Below are 8675 nucleotides of genomic sequence, written 5' to 3'. Positions count from 1 at the left end.
TGCAGACATAATCATAATCCCTGGTGTTGTTCGACAGTGACGAGAAAGCGAAGAATAAACCAATCAGGTCTGACTCCAAACGGCATGACGACGATATACTGTAACTACAAGCAGTCAACACATGGAACAGCTGACTTGTGCGTATGCGATTAGTATGTCATCTGATGGATTATTTGAGCAGGACAAACCTGCTGGATTGTGAAGATAACAATTGAAGCTACATAATCTCACAAAATTAAAAGTACACCCCTCTCATTTCAGCAAGCATGGCCGTATGTATGACCGTATATCTTCTCAAGGAACAATACTAACAAAGTGTAGTCCGTGTAAAGCAGTATAAATTTGGTATCCGCTGAATATGACAACAAAGCCATTATTGTCTAAAAAGCTGGCAACTCAAGTCAGTACAAAGATCATTTGTCTTTCCAACAGTCAAGCATGGCGATGATGTGTTTTTGATTGAGACACCTCGTCATATTGTTGTGATAATAGCTTGTAACCGCATTTCAGCGAGCAAGTGTGACTTGCAGAACTTATTGTTGTCTTTGTGTCACTCTAATAAGGAAGTACACCAGAGGCTATTGTGTGAAGCCAGCAACACTAACGCATGTGTTCGGTCATTAGATAGATAGACAGATAGATAGATAGATAGATAGATAGATAGATAGATAGATAGATAGATAGATAGATAGATAGATACTTTATCTCCAAGAGAAATGTGATCGCTTAAAAAAACAACAAAGAAAGCAAAATAGGAAAGTTAAGGAAATAGAATAAGAATAAATAAATACGTAACAGATCACTTCAATTTCAATAATACATAATAAATAATAATAATGCATTTATGTATATTATAAATAAATGAATAGGTCCAGTGCATTGGATGCTGTTGGTCGTCCATAATGGAAAGGAGCCTCCTCGGCGTCCTTTCCTCTGCCACAGATGTCAGGCTGTCCAGCTCAGTGCCAATGACAGAGCCTGTCTTCCTCACCATTTTGTCCAGGCGTGTGGCGTCCTTCTTCTTGAGGCTGCTCTCCCAGCACACTACTGCATACAGGAGGACACTAGCTGCCACAGTCTGGTAGAAGATCTGCAGCAGCTTCTTGCATACGTTGAAGGACGCCAGCCTTCTGAGGAAGTGCAGACTGCTCTGCCCTTTCCTGCACAGAGCATTAAAGGTCCCCGATGATGCAAAAAAGACTTTTCAGCGATGTTCTAACAGTAATATGTTTCCCTAGAGTCGGTTGACGGGCACCGAATTTGACCTCAATCTACAGTATCATCTCTGTCACTTGTTTGCTCCACTTTTGAGAGTAGTCGCCCAAAGCTTCGCAACACATCTTAAAATAAAGCCCAGAGCTTTGCCTGCTCTCTGTCAGTCAGTTACAAACATGGGAGCTGTAAGTTTTATCAAACTTAAAACATTTATACGTGAAACATTCAGCATCTCTTGATGTGGAATCAAATTATGGACTGGATTGAGCAAGGAACTCAAACAATGCATTAAGATGAGCGATTTCAAGAAACAATACAAGCAGTTGATGTTTGCAAAGTACAAGGAAGAAGAGTCTTGATACACTTTGTACATGCAATGCTATGTCTAAACACCACTAACTCTTCCTTCTTGTCACTTATAACTCTTACATTGCCAGTACTCACCCGTTATCCACCTGTGTTCTGTTCTATTTCATTTGTCAATGCCATGTCTGATCACTACCACACTTATTACTTACTCTTCCTTTTTATGAGTTTGTCGTCATTACTCACCCGTTATCAAACTTTGTTATGTCTATTTCATTTTATTTATTAGGATTGTCAAATCAAGTAGTTACGGTGACAAGAAATCGGACTAAATTTGAAACTTGACTATTTTTTCTCCTATTTATCACATTATTATACTAGCTCATTCATTTTTGATGTATTCAAGTAGAAGAAAGTTTACAATGGCACTTCTTGAAGACACACTCATAAAATCACGGCATCCTTTCTGAAGTGTAATTGTCAAAAAAAAAAAAAGTCAAGCTTCCGCCCTGTCACGTCAGCCTTGTTGCCTCCCAGAAGTCTTTGCGGGCAACCGCAGACTGTGTTGCTCCATAGTTGCCAACCAGTCCAGCAAATATGGTGTCAGAAGATTATTCATCGCCTTTAAAAAAAAAAACAGGAATGATGTTGTTGCTGTTGTTGTTAAATCTCCTCCACCCTGAAAGACTAAACTATTGTTTTGAAGAGTCCTTCCTGGAACTTTAACAATGACTGCTATTAGTCTCAATTGATGTCCTTACATTCAGAAAGGTTGTCAATCTTTTCAAAATAAGATTCTTCTTACAACATTGACGCCAGATGTTGTCCAAGCTCATATGGCCTCAATGTGTCCCAGGCACATGAGTGAAGCTCTATTTACAGAATCAGTGACACACTACATCCGCCAGCAACAGCTGCCCGCTACACTTAGCTGATTGAGGGTCGCGTTTATGGGTGTTCTCCCTTCCCGATGCAAGGAATCAACATTGACACCCAGATGTAAAAGCAAACGATGGGAAGATTGACTGTGACGGGCTAGCGGTTCATCTTTTTCACTTTGTTACTCGAGAGGGCTTCAGAATTTACAGCAAGGTTTGGTCTTACGGTCTTGCCATTTCAAAGTAATGTTACCAAACAATGGTTTTGTAAAAGGCTGTGTAGATAGTTGATAGTTGACTACTTTGTCAACAAATCACGAGCAGAAAGGAATAAATATGCTGTAATTTGCATGTTGGGCGATGTCACTTTGTAAATGTGAAACATGGCAACATTTTTCACGTGATTTCCCATTGAATCCCCATGTTGCAATAAATGAAGACTGAACAATCCATTCAAGCCTCTGCATGTGTGATGACAACATTTTTTTTTGCGTTTTTGCTGTAAATTCTGTTTATGTTCTCTGCAGGCGTCATCGTTGTCGAGGTGTGCGTTCTAAAGCTCCGGGCTATGCAGAACAGAAGCATCCAGGAAAGAAAGAGCAATGTAGGGTAAAACACTTCAGCTCCTTGTCATGAAAAAAGTGTTATTTCATGGCTTAAATTGCATTTGAAGTGGAAGCTATATGGCGGGAAGTTCCATGGAGTCAGACATAAGCAGATGATGGATAATAGCACAGACGACCTTTTGATTTTTTTTTTTTTTTTGTTTAACATTTCCTATTGGTGCACCTGTCACTTTTTTTTTGTCAAGGGCACACCCCAGTGCCAGGTCTACCTTCTTGGAACTGGGGGGATGAGTGTGTGTGTGCATAAGATGAAACAGCCGCCAAGGAGTCAGTGATCACAGACACAGACGGGGTGAGTGACAGACAATACCTGCTGTAAAATTCCCTCACATCTCTCCTGATCTGTATTCACACATCTCGCCTGTTTCCGCTGCCGCGAAAACCTAAGCCCTTGCCGTAGGACGGACTCTTTTTGGGGGGCTTTTTTCGTCTTTCCTTCGCCCACAAAAAATATCTAAATTGTGCCTCTTATGTGGAGAGGACACCTTTCTTTCGGTTTAGTCTAATTCAGTAAACTCTCATGGTGAAATCGTGCCAGTCAGTATTTATGTTTTCAAGCTTGTCTTGGCTGTTGAATGAATATCTCTATGGATTTATTTGTAAATAGTTTTTCAATTATTTTATGTTATTTCTCTTCCTTCAATTAGCCTAAAATGGCAACGCTACACAAAAACCGACACAAACAAGTGCAATCATCTTATGTTAAGATTTCAAGTTGAACTACTGAGTTTCAAATATATATTTTTGTATTTGTCCATTGGACGCTGCCATGTTTCCTATTCAAAGCACGCAGCAAAATGTGTCACCTTTTTTAACCGTTTTCTGCAAGGGTGCCTTGCTACTGAAATGAATGACCTATGTGTTACTTCTGATGTTTGGAATGTTTTATGTGGACAAATATATGTGATATCATTAAAACCCGATATCTATAGTTCAGGCTGGAATACTTCAAACAAAAGGAAATACTCAAACTGGGGGAGTTATGAAAACATGCTGCTCTTTAAAGGGTTACAAACAAAAGAAAGTGGAAAAAAGTAAAGATAGAATATTTTTGGGAAACTGTTTTTGGCCTGACAACCTCAATTGCAACTGTTTGTTGTAAATTTTGTTGCATGTTTTTAAGGACTTTTTTTTTTTTTTTTTAGGGTTAAACACCTCACTCTCCTTGTTGTCAAGTCGCCATCACCTGCACTGTTTATGCATCCATCCTTCAAAGCCTCAGTTAAAGACACCGCTTGTACTCTTTTCTTCACATCTCCATTACTGACTCCCGTCCTTAAACTTCCCGAAAACCAGAGCGGGGCACCACAAGAGCGGCGCATGGACTCTGAGGACACTGCAAACGCAGCAACATCTCAAACTGTATTAGGTTTGTTGTGGCAGATCTGGGTTTCAGCTTTGACTTGAGTAATGTGTCGTTTAATTTCTCCGGGAATTGTTTTTGACAAAACAAGTTAGCGTAAAAAAAAAGAAGTCAGAACAGAAAAGGGTATGTGCTTTTTTTGTGAAGCGTATGTCAGTCATCGCCGAGGTGTTACAGCGAATGTGACATCAGAACCCTGGAGGGCTTGCACTCTGCGAGAGGCTCTTTTTGATATGATTTCTGAGAACTGAAGAGTTTAGCGAAAAGAAAGGCACTCACTGGCGTCTCTGTTGTTGGAGAGAGAAAGAAGAAAAAAAAAATCCATCTGCAAAAGGTGGCGGTGAAACGGAAGGTGCTCCGCCGTCGCGCTTTTACCCAATCTTTATCACGGCGGCTGTCAGTTGAGGTAAAAGGCTGCGAAGGCTGATGCTAAATTACACTTTTACTGTGACAGAGGTAATTACGCTGACATTAGGGAACACGGGTAAGGACTTGTTTGTCAGCCGTGATTAGAATAGCAATCTTTCTGTGATACTAAAAGTGAGCCACATTTTTTGTTTGATTGACCTAACATGTTGAAACCAATTTGATGGGGTTACTTGTCGATTTTTGAACCTTATCAGCAGCAGGCTTGCAATTGCTATCACTTTGCATTTACCGAAACATTTCGATCTTACCTAGTGAAATGTTTGATTGGAGAAACCAATCTTATCAAAACATGTACTCCCTCCGTATCAAATCCATCTGATTTAGCAAACTCACAAAGATGAAAGCAAAGAATCAACCTTTGTAGAATAGAATGGAACAAAATAGAATCCTTGTCATTGTTGTGGTTAACAACAGTGTAGTACGTGAAAAACCCCAACAACACAAAAGCCTAATGAGTTAATAATAGTCATGAAAACAAACATTGACCCCACCCACACACGCTGCCCTGTTTGACGTTCCTCATTGAAGGGACACACCACTTCCTACAAAAAGTAGTACATCATCAAGGTGACAGTCTTAATGCATTGCAGACTGGCAAGATGTTGGACTCTTGGTCTGTAAAAGTTTAAAAAAAAAAAAAAGGAAAATAATCAGAGCATGTCACAAGATAGGTTCATTTATTTATTTATTTTTACATGTTTTTGTTTTTTATTACAAATATTCAAGGTAAGAATTAGTCCAGTTACCCAATTTACAGATTTTTCATCCAATCCAATCCAATCCACTTTATTTATATAGCACATTTTATAAACACTGTTTCCAAAGTGCTGCACAGACTAGCAAAACCATAAATAATAAGTAAATAAAGGAATGTAAATGTAAATAATAAGTAAAAATTACGACAATAAAAACTAAAAGATCAAATAGAAACAAAGAAACGTACTACAATAAAATATTTAAAACAAGAAATCAAAGCAATAAAAGCCAAAAGTCCAAGAAGTAGGTAAAAAATAAATAAGTAAATTTAATTTAAAAAACTAAAATAAATAGAACCAATAAAAACTTAAAAAAATAATAAAAGACACCGAGGACCACACGACTCACGCCGAGTTAAAAGCCAGAGATTAAAAGTGGGTTTTAAGACGAGACTTAAAGCTTTCAATTGTGGGGGCCGTTTTTACATGAGGGGGAGAGTGTTCCACAGCTTTGGGCCGACAACAGAAAAGGCCCGGTCTCCCCTGGTCTTAAGTCTGGTCTTAGGCACCACCCGTTGGAGCTGGCCTTCGGACCTCAAAGTGCGCGCTGGAGTGTAAATTTGGATGAGGTCCGAGATGTACTGAGGGGCCAGCCCATTCAAAGCCTTAAAAACAAACAATAAAATCTTAAAATCAATTCTAAAACGCACAGGCAACCAGTGCAGGGAAGCTAAAATTGGGGTAATATGCTCCCTCTTTTTGGTTGCTGTTAAAAGCCGTGCTGCAGAGTTCTGGACTAACTGGAAGCGAGAGAGTCATTTATGGCTTATTCCAGAGTAAAGGGCGTTACAGTAGTCCAGACGTGACGAGATAAAAGCGTGCATGGCTTGTTCGAAATGTTGTAATGATAAAAATGATTTGACTTTGGATAAAAGCCGAAGATGATAAAAACAAGATTTTACAACGGCATTGATTTGTTTGTTAAGTTTAAAATCACTATCAATGATGACGCCAAGGCTGGTGGCTGTGGGACTGACATGGTTTTTCATGGGACCCAAGTCCAAGTGGGGGTCATTATTATTAATAATGATAACTTCTGTCTTCCCCTCATTGAGCTTTAAAAAATTTTGAGCCAACCAGACCTTGACGTCACTAAAGCACTCAAGAAGGGGAGTCAGGGGGGCATGGTCATTTCTTGTAATTGGTAAATAGATCTGGCAGTCATCTGCATAAAAGTGATAGGAGATGCCATGCTTTCTAAAAATTGTGCTAAGTGGGATTAGGTACAGAACAAATAGGATGGGCCCCAGGATTGATTCATGGCGGTTTTTCACTGAATGCCAAGACTTTCAACGACCTAGCAGTGCATCCAGACATCCGTTGTGTGCTTTAAGAGAATATGAACCAACTCCACATTTGTTTATTCCCTCTTTTTCAGAGTCCTTCAGCTTAAATGTGAGGATTAGTGACATTTTCCTGCGTGCACTATAACACAACAGTGAAACATTTGTTTCCCAACATAACCAAATTAGCAGTGCATCTCTTGTAATGTAATAGTGCAGCACAACCAGGATACATCATCAGGTTGCACTACTTTGTGTGGCAGCAAGATAGCAGCTGCTCTGCAAGAGAGAAGGTTTCTCCTCTTTGAATCCTTAGAAAAACACTTTAAATACTTAAAGTAATATTACTACTATAATCTTGTTTTGAATATAAATGGTTCAGGTAGCACAGTAAGTCTACAGGTTATTTTTATTTATATATTTTACAAGCCGTCAACCATTTTGACCTACCTAATTTTTACATTTGAACTTCTTCACCTTTGTTTCTTTCCTTGTTCTTGGTGTACTCCCATTTTACCTGCAATAGGTGGAATTGTAGCCCATTATTCGTGTCTCTACTGTATTGGGGTATAGCAGGTTGACATGCCCACACATCTTTGATTTCAGATTCTCGGACAAGTACTGTATGTTTTCAAAATTGTATTTGTTATATGTAAAAACAAACAAAACAAAACAAAACAATGGTGGAGGATCTCCTTTAGGTGTCCTTTAGGTAAGTTTCCCAGACTGGTGGAGGTCAGTCACGGCCAAGCTTTATCCCAGCTTGTCTCAGGATGGAGGTGATGATGCCCACAGCAGCCAGAGATTGATGAGTGGGTGGGCAACACAAGCGGACGGAATGAGCCCCTATCTTTGAAGTTGTCCACACCAAGGGGAATTGATATATCGCTTTAAGCCATGGACCCCATTAAGGGGAGCCCCCTGTCAGGTTAATGTGATAGCCTCTTACGTTAGCCCCACACTCATTCAGGTCAGCGATTGCATTTCCCATCAGTAAAGTTGCTCACATCGGCACTGGATGGAGTGATTTAAAACTCCTCTTTGCAACTTAATCACCTGTCTTAAGAGTGTTTTTGGACATGTTGCACTCTCAAGTCTCCTGGCTCTCCTCCGCCAAGCCCGGTCTGGCAGACGGTCTTAGCGCACTGAGGAGTCATTCATTTTTAATGGAATGCAAAAATACATTTACATTAAATATGTAGAGCTCCGTCTTTAATTCAGACACTCTCGTTATTTATTATTAAACCATTGTCTTGGAGGTCAGATCGCGAGGACTCCGCCCATCACACGATGTCCAGATCATCGCCGCGTTTTTCCCGCCGCGTCTGTTATTCACTTTGATTTGCCTCCCGTGTCATAAGCCATCAGGCCTGCGTGAAGTGCTGCATTGCAAAGAAGTGTAGTGGGACCCGAATTAAACATGACCAGTCATGGGGGAGTGGTGCTTGAAAGAGACAGATGACAGTGGTCAGAGCGGAATTATACATTCGCAAGTGATGTCGTCCTCGTCAAGCAGAGGACGTTGGCCCTCGACATCTGTGCTTTGGTCCTCAAAGGTTTGCCATCACACGGACCTGCTGGCTTTCTGAGAAATGAACTTGCAGGACGGATTTAAAAAGACACAAATATGGGAATTAGTGGTAAATGTTTGAACAGGATTCAGAAGAGTTTCTGTCTTGAGTTGCTGATGGGGATTCAACTGGATTTTTATCACATGATTCAAGACTGATCAACAAGGTGTCCAAAGAGATACAGTTGTTACAAACAATCATCAGGGGACTGACTGTGTTATTTTTTGGGCTCTTCATGATGCATTTGAA

At 40.1% G+C, this 8675-nt stretch overlaps 1 long non-coding RNA gene across 1 annotated transcript; it reads left to right on the top strand.

Moving 5' to 3' along the window:
* Positions 1-2923: 2923 nt before the first annotated feature.
* LOC129178821 (uncharacterized) lies at positions 2924-4895 on the top strand. The gene is made up of 3 exons (XR_008569853.1): positions 2924-3003; positions 3211-3317; positions 4171-4895. It is a non-coding gene; the product is annotated as an uncharacterized LOC129178821 (long non-coding RNA).
* The last annotated feature ends 3780 nt before the right edge of the window (positions 4896-8675 follow it).

The sequence above is a fragment of the Dunckerocampus dactyliophorus genome, chromosome 3 (genome assembly GCF_027744805.1).
Source record: "Dunckerocampus dactyliophorus isolate RoL2022-P2 chromosome 3, RoL_Ddac_1.1, whole genome shotgun sequence".
In the NCBI taxonomy this organism is placed as follows: Eukaryota; Metazoa; Chordata; class Actinopteri; order Syngnathiformes; family Syngnathidae; genus Dunckerocampus; species Dunckerocampus dactyliophorus.
The sequence above is the reverse complement of the archived record's forward strand: the minus strand, read 5'-3'. Positions and strand labels throughout refer to the sequence as shown.